This window comes from Apium graveolens, chromosome 11, assembly GCF_009905375.1.
Source record: "Apium graveolens cultivar Ventura chromosome 11, ASM990537v1, whole genome shotgun sequence".
In the NCBI taxonomy this organism is placed as follows: Eukaryota; Viridiplantae; Streptophyta; class Magnoliopsida; order Apiales; family Apiaceae; genus Apium; species Apium graveolens.
Window position 1 is genome coordinate 13,516,483 of NC_133657.1, and position 13,448 is coordinate 13,529,930.

Genomic DNA, 13,448 nt, shown 5'->3' on the forward strand with positions numbered 1-13,448 from the left:
CATAATGAATCTTCCTCAAGTTCTGATGACAGTGTTTTTGTTGAGACTCCAGTACCTACTCTGGGCAAGGAAGAATTGGTGAAGAAATTTGTTGAAAAGGAAGCACCTATTCCTTGGGAGGATACTCACAGAGGTGTTGAGTGGACCAAGAAGTGGAATGAATCAGATTTTATTCCATGTTCTAAAATTCTGACAAAACATATTGCAAAAGCTGATGAGTTGCTTACAAATGTTGATTTTAAGACACAACTCAAGGTCACAGCTCTGTCTACAAAACATCTTCAAGGTCTACATACTTCTACTCATGAAAAGGTTGATACACTCAGGGAACAAGCTGATAAGTTCAATCTACATATCAAGCTTGACAAGAACAGGTATATCAGACCTATTTCTGAAAAAGTTGTAGCCATTGAGAAAACTCAAGAGAAGTAACATGCCCAAATTGCCGAGGTTCTGGCTAATTAAGCTTCTCAGAAAGCTCAATTGGATGAAATCCAATCTTCAGTTGAACTTCTTCTTTCTCTCTTACTTCCTGATGATGCCAAAAAGGGGGAGAAGGTAGTTAAGTCCAAATGCTCACCTACTCAAGAACTGAAGAAAAAGGATGATAAAGGTGATGACCAGGGAAACTCTGAAAGAAAAAGGATGATAAAGGTGATGAACAGGAAAACTCTGAAAAGAGCAGAGGACAAAGAAAAGTTCAAGGAAAATCTTCTATTCTAAACAAGTCAAGTTCTGATGCTGTGAATGCTCAAAGATTGAAGTCAAGTGGTGATAAGCAAAGTCTGATGTTAAGTTCTGATATTCTGATTCAGTCAGGATCTGAAGACTCTCAGAAGTTCTTGCAAACTCTGAAGTTAAAGGGGAAGCAGACTACTGTTTATTATAAAGATCCTAAAATCCAGACACTTGATGAGAAGATAGCAAGAAGATTATTTCTGAAACACAATCCAGGAATGGATTTAGAAACTCTCAAGGAGGAAGAAGCTAGATTTACTGCTAAGAAAACAAATCCTAAGTCTAAAGCTTCTAATGCAAAGAAACCTCCAAGGCCTAAGGAAAAAGGCATTTTGATCAAGGAAAAGTCAAATTTTGAAACTTCAAAGGTCAAAACTAGATCACAGACTGAGAATGATCCCAAAGACAAAGGGAAAGGAAAAATTTATGAACCAACCAAGTCACTGGACTTGAAAACTTTTCAAGCTCTGATGAAACCAGTGTGTAAAATGGTTCAAGTAACTGATGATAATATTGTTGGAGATGAAACCGTTCAAATTCTGAAAAGAAGAAAGATATTTGAAGATTCTAAAAAAACCTCTCACACTGCTCAACTTTTTATGCAGAATAAAGGACATGAAGGAACAGAAGAAACAGCAAATTCTGATCAAGCTATCAAGACATCAACTACTGATAATGCTCAAGTTGATTTGGATTAAATGACAATTGCTGATAAGAAGAAGCTGTTATGGAAGAAAGCTACTCCAGTTGAACCAAAATCCAATCTTATGATTAATCAACTTGCTACATTTGGGTTGAAAGCCAAGCAACCTAGAGATAGAGTTGGATTAGGTTCTGATGAAGAGAAGATTCAAACAGGAGTAGAGGTTACTCTAAGAGATCCTTTCATATTGACAGACAAACCATATGAACAAATCAAAAAAAGGCACCTTGACAAGGTATTGTCTGCTCAAGTTGTGATAGATGCTCATGACAAAGAGAATCTAAAAGAGAAATTGATCTTATTTCTCAATGATGGAAGGACTTATAGATTAGCTGATACTGATGTATTAAAGAAGTCTATCAGAGAACTCCAACATATTCACTATCTTCGGGAAGTAACATCCGATGTTACAAGAAGATGGTCAGAATACATTTTGAAGGCTATAAAGATCTATTCAGAATCTCTGGTACAAAGACTTCTCATTACAGTCCAATGATTACTGAAGGTGATGGAAGAGAAATTCCTATGCTGAAGAATTCTGCTAAGGTGGAAGTTATTCTGAAAGGAAGATGCTTATGTTATAATGAAAACTCTTCACATCCTAAGGTTATCAGACTTGGTGATGGACTTGAAAGAACATCCATTCAAGCTCTCAGAACAGCCATTTATCAAATTGGTGATAGTAATGAAGAAGAACTGATGCAGGTCAAAGCACAGTTAGCTGAAGTTCTGAAGAAAGCTGAAGATAATCTGATAAATGATTTTGTTAAGAATCATTATGGATTCAGATTGATTCAGTGATGTTGGTAAAGCTGGATGTTTTGTAAGTTATAATTAATAGTCTTATTAAACTCTTATTGCATTTGAACTTAAATGTTTTTGACATCATCAAATCTATTAACTTGTACATTCTTGCATAATTTACAAGTTGGGGGAGATTGTTGGATATATTTGAGATGTCATGTCTAATATGTTTCATGTTTAGTTTTCAGATCTTAACTAACAGGAAATATCAGTACTTACTGGAATCAGGACTTACTAGAAGTCATGACTTAAGGATATCAGGACTTAGATTATCAGAAGATAATATCAGAAGACGGATATCATAAATTAAGTACTGGAGGACTAACAGTTAAGGAAGGAAGCTGATTCACAGGAAAGAAGATCGAGACTAATACAAGAAGAAGATATGCATGGAAAGAGTTAGAGGACTAGAAGAATTATATAAGATATCTGGTTGATATATTTTAGGAGACAGAATTATATTCCATATCAACTAGAAGTTATTTTGTAACTGTGTGTCTATATAAACACAAACATAGGTTTACTCTATAAGAGTTACGATCATCGAGAATGTCTTATATTGTAACCTAGCAGCTCTCGTGATATTTGTTCATCACTGAGAGAGAACAGTTCCATTGTAATAGAGTTTCTTATATCGAATACATCTGTTTTCTGTTACTTGTGCTTTAAATTGATTTTATTATATTCTACACTGTATTCAACCCCCTTCTACAGTGTTGTGTGACCTAACAAAATAGGTGCTTAAAACCAGTGTGATGCACAAATTATTTTTAATAATAATTAAATTTTTAAATTTATTTGAAATGAAAAATTTAAGATCTAAATTTTATTTATTTAAAATTTTAAATATATATGATTTAATAATAATCTTAGAAATACACACGTATTTAAGTTAGTGATATTTTTGAAAGAAGTGGCATTTAAAACATATAGTTTTTATTAATATTTATAGTGATGTTTAAAATATAATTATGTTTTAATTAAAAGGTAAATTTTAGGTTAAATTAGTGAAATACATATTATTTTAGTTTGATTCTAAGCTTCTTTTCGTCCCAAGCAATTATATACGTTAATTTTTATTAGCCTAAAGCCCATTATATAATCAAATCCAACTAATTATATTCAATTTTTTTAGTTTAACTTGTTTAAGGCTGGACTAATGGTAAATTGTTTATGTTAGCGCGGATAAATGTAGGTATCATTAAGTTTTAGCTTATTTAATTATTTTCTGATTTTAATTTCATTTTATCATGGATCAGTTGTATAAATTTTGTTAGACCGGATGAAAAGTGTATATTGATCTGTAACAAATTATCTTTAATTTCATTCTAATAAAATAGTAAGGAAACTATAAAAATTTAAAAATCTTGTAATTATATAAACCCAAATATTATATGAATAGACCGACTACCAAACTTTCATTATTTCATCTTTTATATAATAATATAGAAATGAAATGCATTTTTTTTCTCGTTTTAACACAACCATACAACTTAATTTTTCCTATTATATTGATTACACATACTCCAAGGGTTAAGTTAGTGTACACACATGTATATATAGGGGTTACTGTAATGAGACCCTTGTTAAAATTAGAAATTAGTGTCTGTTTGAGAAATTTTAAAATAAATAACTTATGACTTAAAATGAATAAGTGTCTTATAAGTGATAAGTAGATAAATGCTTATAAGTTATTTAAGTGTTTGAATAAAAGTCAGAATTTTTTTTTACCTAATTGAACAAAAAAAATTATAAATAAAATTATCTTAATCCGTGATTATTATATTAGAAAAATAGTTAAGAACACATTTTCTATAACTAAAGTTAATAAAAAAAATCAAAATAAGTTGAGAAAAAGTATGTTGTTGCTAACATTCAACTTATCAGTTTATAAGTTGTAAATCTAACTTAAAAGTTGGGTCGACAAACACTCAGAGATAAGTCATTACGGGCTTACAAACTATAATTAACTTATAAGTTGGTAGACAAACAAGCCCTTAGTATGGGCCTTAAAAAAGCCCAATATGATAAATTATAGAGAGGGGAGAGAAAAATGTAATTTTATTATAATAAAACTTGTTCTCAATTACAATAGAAGAGGGGTTTATATAAACCACCAACCAAACATAATAAACGAAAGTATCCTAATAAGTAAGCTATTATGCTCTAATAAGCTTTGAATTGATGCATTTGTACTCAAGTTGTTAAGTGTTTTAATGGTTTTCTAGTATTTTTGCATTTCAGGCATTATATAGGTAATCAGGTGAATTAGCATTATTTTGGTGCTAATTTGGTGTCAAGGTGGTTTTGGAATAAAAGCTCGTGGAAAGCCGGCTCGAAGCAGCAAGGAAAAAGATGAAATCTGAGTTTTTCCCAGAAGGACGGCGCGCCCCCGCCAAGATTCCAGAATGACAGCGCGCCCGCGCGGTGATAGCGCGCGCCCGTGCTGTGATAGCGCGCGCCCGTGCTGTGATAGCGCGCGCCCGCGCTGTGATATCGCGCGCCCGTGTCGGTGCGAACGTTTTGAATCTTGATTCTAATGCAATTCTATTTGGGAGACTTCCAGATTGATTAGGGTTGCTATATATATTCAAATAAGAACATTTTCATAAGAGAGACGTAAGATAGCGCAAGGAGAGCTGTAAGAAGACCGTATTAGCATGATTCAACGAAGATGAAGAAGATCTTGTTTTTACTTGTGAATCTTTGTTTAAGTTGTAACTTGGATGCTAGTTTTCTTAATTGTGAACCTTTAATCTTGTTTCATACTTGGTTTTGTTATTTAAGTATAAAGACTACGTTTGTTATACCATGCTTTCATCGAAACCCACGTTGATGATGAGTCCGATTATGGGCTAATCGTTATCATGGGTTTCTAGCGGATTTATTTATTGATTTCTTTAGTTACCTTAGTGTGTGGTGATTGTATGATAACCTAGTATTGGTTGTGCGTATTCGTCTTATGAGAGTCGCGAACTTATAAGATAGTGTGTTAATTCTTAAAGCGACAGTGAATTTAAGGATTTAGAACTTGCAATTCTAGCATAGGTTCATGTGTTATTGTTATGCATGATTCGTAGGTAATTTTAACCATCTTACTTGCCCTATGTAATCAAGATAGATAACTTGTGCTTAAAACGTTATGTTGTCAAATTCTATAGACCTATAGGGTCTCAATATAATTGGTGTCTATTCAGCTTCTATCTCTTTTGTGGATGTCTGGTAGTGTGATACTCGTGCAACGAAAGTTGGCGTTTATCAGTTTCGTGTTGTCTGATTAGTGTCATCACCATTGCATGCTAAGGTTAAGAACAATAAGGCTATTGAATGAAGTATTTAATGAAGTTAGAATCCCATGTTTGTCATATATATTAATTCAACCAATCTTATTCTCTTAGTTATAATTGTTAGCTTAATTATTAGTTATAAATAACCCAAATTGTTATCGTCTTAGCATTGAATAATAACCATACATTGTTGCTTATGTGCATGAATTAAATAGTTAACCAACGCCAGTCTCTGTGGGAACGAACTAGAAAAGATTTTATATTACTTGCGAACGCGTATACTTGTGTGAATTATTAGCGCGCGTTTAGCGACTAACAAGTTTTTGGCGCCGCTGTCGGGGACTGCAGTGTTAATTTATAGTTTATGTGCTTTCCATCAGTGGTCGTTAAAGTTCATTGACTCAGACATTGTTACTTATTTGTTTCCTTGCATTATTTCAGGTACTCTAGCGAGGGTGTATGCATACGCGTTCGCGTACTCGTAAGAGAATACTGGATGAAGCCGATGAAGAACTTGTGGTGGTTCGAAAGGAAGTTTTTGAGGAAGAAAAAAAGGTAAAAGAAGAAGAGAAAGTCGAGGAATAAGTTTTAGTAAAGATGGGAGATCAAGCAGAAAATCCTAAGGCTTTGATGGACTATTCTCAGCCTAAGATCAATGACATTCAGTCAAGCATCATCAGGCCATCCATCGGGGCTAACACTTTTGAGATCAAGTCAAGCACGATTCAGAAGATACAGAACTCAGTTCAGTTTGGGGGTTCTCCTACTGAAGACCCCAACATGCACATCAGGGATTTCATCGAGATCTGCGACACTTTCAAATTCAATAATGTGACTGACGATGCTATCAAGCTGCGACTCTTCCCATTCTCTCTGAGGGACAAAGCTAAATGCTGGTTACATTCTCTACCAGCAGGGTCTATCACCACTTGGGAAGATCTTGCTCAAAAGTTTCTCACTAAATTATTCCCTATGGCGAAGACTGCTGCAATCAGTAATGCTCTTACTCAGTTTGCTCAGCAAACTAGAGAATCTCCGTGTGAGGCTTGGGATTGATATAAGGAGATGCTAAGGAAGTGCCCACACCATGGCATGTCTGATTGGATGATTAATAATTGCTTCTACAATGGATTGGGTGCTACTTCTAGACCCATGCTTGATACAACATCAGGAGGAGCCTTGTGGGCCAAAAGCTACGATGAAGCTTATGAACCTATTGAACTGATGGCTGCTAATGAGTACCAGAATCCTTCCCAGAGACTGACTCAGGAAAAAGTTGCAGGAATTCTGGAGTTGGATGCAGCAACTGCTATAGCCGCCCAACTTAAGGCTTTGACGATGAAGGTGGACATTTTGGCTAATTATGGAGTTAATCAAATCACTAGTGTCTGTGAGCTTTGTGCTGGTGCCCATGAGACTGATCAGTGCACAATTTCTAGTGAATCAGCTCAGTTCGTGAGCAACTTTCAGCGTTCGCAGCAACCTGTGCCAGCCACTTATCATCCCAACAACCGCAATCATCCTAATTTCAGTTGGAGTAACACTCATAATGCGGTTCAACAGCCTTATCAGCAGTATCCAGCTAAGGAGTACAACCCCCTGGTTTTCAACAACCATAATATATACCAAGACAACAACTCCAGCTGCAACAAGCCAATGAAAAATCTGAATTAGAGGAGTTGAAACTTATGTGCAAGAGTCAAGCCGTTTCTATCAAGACCTTGGAAAATTAAATTGGGCAAATTGGCAATGCCTTGCTTAATCGTCAGCCTGGTACACTACCTAGTGACACTGAAGTGCCAAGAAAGAGGGAAGCTAAGGAGCAGGTAAAGACAATCACTTTAAGGTCTGGAAAGGTTGTGAATCCCGAACAAACTCAAGTGTTGACTGATGAAGCTGAGGCTGAGAAAGAAGTAGAGCAGCAGAAAGTAGAAGTGGAACCAAGGAAGACTACTGTTGAGCACACTCCTCCTGAGGGTAATATAGGGGAGAAACAGATATATCCTCCACCGCCTTTTCCTAAGCGGCTGCAGAAGAAAAAGCTGGACAAGCAATTTGAGAAGTTTCTGGAGATGTTGAAGAAACTTCATATCAACATACCTTTCGCGGAGGCTCTTGAGCAGATGCCTAGTTATGCAAAGTTTATGAAAGGTATTCTCTCTCGAAAAGTGAAGCTTGATGATTTAGAGACTTTCGCTCTTACGGAGGAATGCAGTGATGTGCTGCAACATAAGTTGCCTCCGAAGCTTAAAGATCCAGGAAGCTTTACTATTCCTTGTACTATTGGAAAATTGTCTTTTGACAGATGCTTATATGACTTGGGAGCTAACATCAATCTAATTCCATTATCAATCTTCAAGCAGTTGGACTTACCTGATCCAAAACCGACTTATATGACCTTGCAGTTAGCCGATCGTTCTATTACATATCCGCTAGGTACTATGGAGGATGTCTTGGTCAAGGTTGATAAACTCATCTTCCCTGCTGATTTCGTAATTTTTGATTTCGAGGAGGATAAGAAGATTCTCATAATCTTGGGAAGACCTTTCTTGGCGACTGGCCAAACCTTGATAGATGTGCAGAAGGGTGAGCTCACAATGCGAGTGCTGGATCAGGATGTAATTTTTAATATGTTCAATGTTATGAAGTTTCTTACGGAAAATGAGGAATGCCTAAAAGTGGAGTTGGTTGATTTTGTGGTTACTTCAGAACTTGATCAATTGCTAAGGTCCGATGCCTTAGAGAAAGCCTTATTGGGAAATTCAGATAGTGAAGATGATGAAGGTGAAGAACAATTGCAGTATTTGAATGCTTCTCCTTGGAAGAGGAAGATAGATATGCCTTTTGAATCTCTTGGAATGGAGGAATTGAACGAAGCTCCTAAACGCCTCAAGCCATCTATTGAGGAAACTCCCACTCTTGAGCTTAAGCATTTACCCAAGCATTTGAGGTATGCGTTTTTAGGTGATGCATCTACTTTGCCTGTTATTATTACATCTGACCTTTCAGGTAGTGATGAGGAAAAGCTTCTGAGGATTCTGAGAGAGTTTAAATCGGTAATTGGCTGGACTATAACAGATATTAAGGGAATCAGCCCTTCTTATTGCATGCATAAAATTCTGCTAGAGGAAGGTAGCAAGCCTACGGTCGAGCAGCAAAGAAGACTTAATCCAATCATGAAGGAAGTAGTGAAGAAGGAAATTCTTAAGTGGCTAGATGCAGGGATCATCTATCATATTTCTGATAGTTCATGGGTAAGCCCGGTTCAATGTGTGCCAAAGAAAGGTGGTATTACTGTGATAGCAAATGAAAAGAATGAGCTTATTCCTACTAGAACAGTCACAGGGTAGAGAGTTTGCATGGACTACAGGAAGCTGAACAAAGCCACTAGGAAGGATCACTTCCCTTTGCCCTTCATTGACCAGATGCTTGATAGATTGGCTGGTCATGAGTACTACTGTCTGCTAGACGGCTATTCGGGTTACAATCAGATTTGTATCGCTCCAGAAGATCAGGATAAAACTACCTTCACTTGTCCATTTGGTACTTTCACCTTCAGATGAGTTTCTTTTGGTCTGTGTGGTGCACCAGCCACATTTCAGAGATGTATGATGGCCATCTTTTCTGATATGATTGGCCAAAATGTGGAGGTGTTCATGGCCGACTTCTCTGTATTTGGTGATTCTTTTGATGAATGCTTGCAAAATTTTGGACACGTTCTCAAAAAGTGTGTTGAGACCAATCTGGTTCTCAATTGGGAGAAATGTCACTTTATGGTCTAACAGGGCATTATTCTCGGGCACAAGGTTTCTAGTAAGGGTCTAGAGGTGGACAAGGCCAAGGTGGGGGTCATTGAGAATCTTCCTCCGCCTATTTATGTAAAGGGAATTCACAGTTTTCTTGGTCATGCTGGTTTCTATAGGCGTTTCATCAAAGACTTCTCTAAGATTTCAAAGCCATTGTGCAGTTTGCTAAAGAAAGATGTCCCTTTCAAGTTTGATGACGAGTGTCTGGCAGCTTTTGAGACTTTAAAGAAGAGTTTAATCACGACACCGGTCATAACTGTACTTGATTGGAATGAACCTTTTGAGATGATGTACGATGTAAGTGACTATGCAGTTGGAGCAGTTCTTGGACAGAGGAAGAACAACATATTTCATGTGGTCTACTATGCTATTAAGACTCTTAATGGTGCTCAACTGAATTACACTACTACGGAGAAAGAACTTTTGGCTATTGTCTATGGTTCTGAGAAATTTTGATCTTATCTACTTGGGACTAAGGTGACAGTTTTCACTGATCATGCTGCAATTCGATATCTCGTCTCAAAGAAGGAATCGAAGCCTAGTGTTCTTTTGCTTCAAGAATTTGAACTAGAGATCAAGGACAGAAAGGGAACTAAAAATCAAGTCGTTGATCATCTCTCGCGCTTAGAAAATCCTAATGCTACTTCATTGGATAAGACATTGATAAATAAGTCTTTTCCCGACGAGCAACTGTTTGGAGTGCAAGAAGAAGAACTGTGGTTTGCAGACATTGTGAACTACCTGGTGAGTAATATCACGCCTCCCGATTTATCTTATGCTCAACGGAAGAAGTTTCTACATGAAGTGAAGTGGTATATGTGGGATGAGCCATTTCTTTTTCATCAAGGAGCTGACCAAATCATCAGGAGATGTATTTCTTACAACGAAACGGGGGGGGGGGGATCTTGCGAGATTGCCACTCAACGGCTTATTGAGGACATTATGGGGGAGAAAAGACAATAATTCGTGTTCTTCAAGCAGGATTCTTTTGGCCAACATTGTTTAAAGATGATCACCAGTTCGTCTTGAAATGTGATCGATGTCAACATGTGGGTAATATGTCCAAAAGGGATGAAATGCCTCTTAATGTGCTTCTCGAGGTTGAAGTCTTCGATGTTTGGGGAATTGACTTCATGGGGCCATTTGTCTCATCTTGCGACAATCAGTATATCTTGTTGGCGGTTGATTATGTGTCGAAATGGGTGGAAGTTAAGGCGTTGCCAAAGAACGATGCGAAAGTGCTGCTTAATTTTCTTCATAAGCAAATATTCACAAGGTTTGGAACTCCAAGAGTCATAATCAGTGTTGAGGGGTTGCATTTTTGTAATCGCAAGTTCACTGCTATGATGCGAAGGTATAATGTGAATCATCGCATTGTCATGGCTTATCATCCTCAGACAAATGGTCAAGCTGAGGTGTCTAAAAGAGAGATCAAGCGCATTTTAGAGAAAGTTGTGTGTCCGTCGAGGAAAGATTGGTCTTTAAATCTTGATGAAGTTGTTTGGGTGTATAGAACAGCATATAAGACTCCATTGGGAATGTCGCCATTTCAGGTTGGTTTATGGTAAGGAGTGTCATTTTCCTGTGGAGCTCGAGCATAAAGCATATTGGGCTTTGAAGAAATTGAATCTTGACTTGGATGCGGCTGGAAAGAAGAGGATGCTTTAGTTGAATGAACTCGACGAGTTTCGACTTCAAGCTTATGAGAACAACAAAATGTACAAGGAGAAAGTCAAGAGGTGGCACGATCAGGGTCTAGTGCTCAAATCATTTGTGCCGAGGCAACAAATTCTAATGTTCAACTCTCGTCTCCGTCTTTTTCCTGGGAAGTTGAAGTCAAGGTGGTCAGTGTAATAACCCCCAAAATTTTCAACTTTTTGTAACCCTTGTGAATAGTGTTTTTGCTGAATGAGAAAACTTTTCATGCCACACTATGTAGGGGTTCTGTTATTGATATTCTGGGATATTATTAGTACTCTATGTGGTATATAAGTGTATGTAAAGATCGTCAGAATCCAATTTCCGAACACTTGGATTTTTCCCGGAAATCCACTAGATACGGAAAGGATTGAGTATAAGGTAACAGGATAAAAAGGATTTAAATTAAAGGATTATAATAGAGGATCATAAAAAGGAATATAATGTATTGAGAAAGGTTAAGGGAACCTAAGTAATAAGATCCCGAGTATGATCCTTCAAACGATAAACGAAAACGAAAGTTAAGCGAACCGTATAACAGATCAGCGGTCATTAGGCAAACGATTAGGAAGTTAAGCAAAGGGATTAGAGGGAGTGATGTCACCCAACCAATGAGAGGAGGAAAAAGAGGGAAAGATGACATCACAACATGACATAGGCATGACATGGGAAGGAAGGAAGTGTGGTGGCTTTTTAACCACACAAATTCCAGGGCAACAAGGTAATTAACTAAATCAAACACAAAAACAAAGCAACCAAACCAAGTAAATTCATTCTTCATCAAAAATCAAAAAGAACCAAGGCTTTGTTCTTGAGAGCTCTCGGCTTTTTACTATTCAAAAGGCAAGGAAATTCAAAAATCAAAGATCCAAGCTTCCTAAATTGATCCAAGCATTCCTAAGACTTCTCAAAGCTTCTTAAGGCTTCCTAGCTCCTCCCACCACTTCAAGGAAGGTATATCATCTCCAAGCCCTAGATTCCTATGTATTATAAGATGATTTTGATTAGTAGGATGATATTGTAGCTTGATATTGGTGATTTAGAGTTTGGGATTGAATTGGTATTGAAATGGAATGGTAAATGTTGTGGTTTTGATTAAAAGAACTTAAGTATGATTAAAGTTAAGCTTAAGCATAAGTATGAATGTTAAAATTGAATTGGTTGGGGTTGTTATGATGTGATAAGGATGGATGTTGGTTGTATGTTGGATTTGAGGTTGAATTGGGTTGGTTTTGAATGGTTTAAAATTGGGAAATCGCGTAAACATAGCCGTCGTAACGTCCGATTTTCTTTAGACTGTTTTTGTGCATAAAATTAGGACCCTAGAACCCCCTGCTAGATTATGACCATTGCCATGTTTAGATAGCTCATGTTACGAGCTTCGTTTTGATATGTAGTTCGTTCGATTCCGATGCACGGTTTAGGAGAAACGACAGTTTCAAGTAACGGCGTTTCGCGAACGAAACTTTTTCCCCTCGCCTTACTTTGAAACATAGGTTAAGGACCAAAAAGGGTTAATTAATGTATGAAACATTTATGGTAAGTGTGTTAGGAAATTGGTAAGACACTCGCGAAGGAATCGCCTTAAAACTCGTAAAGGTTAAATTATTAAAAATGATGGAGCCGAGGGTACCCGAGTGACTTAAGCGAGTCAGTAAGCGCAAAACAAGCGTTAGAGTCTAAGTTAGTTAAAGTATAGATTTACAAGTGACTTTGGTTTAATTCCAACTTACTTGTTGTTTATAGGTTACCAGACTCGTCCCGAGCCTTTTATCACCCCAAGTCGCTCAGGCAAGTTTTCTACCCGTTATAACTGTTGTTGTGATGTATATATGTATTTGCATTATCTTGCGATAGATGCATGTTGGTTAATTAGCAAATGTTGCAATATATTGAAGCATGCTGCTATGGTATATATATATGCATGCCTGTTTCGTATTCTTTTCATATATATCTGTTGATTCTGTTGATAATACATATGCTAGAGGATAGCGGTAATTTGCATATACCCTTAGTACATGGACCCAAAGGTGAAAATATTTTCTAAAACCGGGAGTCGAGGATCCCGAGTAGATTTTGTATATATGGATATAAATATATATATATATATATACTTATATATATATATGGTCATAGTTTTTAAAACTATTAATCGAATAAGGTTTATTCGATAACTTTAACTTTATTTTATTATTGAATATTATTTCGAATATTATTCGAAGGCGTATGACTCCTTTATATTAAATGAATATTATTTTGAATATTCATTCGAGGACTTATGACTCCTTTTATTTTATTAAATGAATATTATTTTGAATATTCATTCGAGGGCTTATGACTCTTTTATATTATTTATTGAATATTATTTGAATATTCATTCGAGGGCTTATGACTCAGTTTATATTATTTAAT

General features: G+C 36.6%; 1 protein-coding gene and 1 non-coding gene across 2 annotated transcripts in view; both read right to left on the minus strand.

The window, feature by feature from the left end:
- The window catches only part of LOC141695367 (glutathione S-transferase T3-like), a 75,727-nt gene that overhangs the window by 10,802 nt on the left and 51,477 nt on the right, over positions 1-13,448 (minus strand). The window lies entirely within an intron of this gene.
- On the minus strand, positions 6,520-6,626 carry LOC141699422 (small nucleolar RNA R71). The gene has a single exon (XR_012565886.1). It is a non-coding gene; the product is annotated as a small nucleolar RNA R71 (small nucleolar RNA).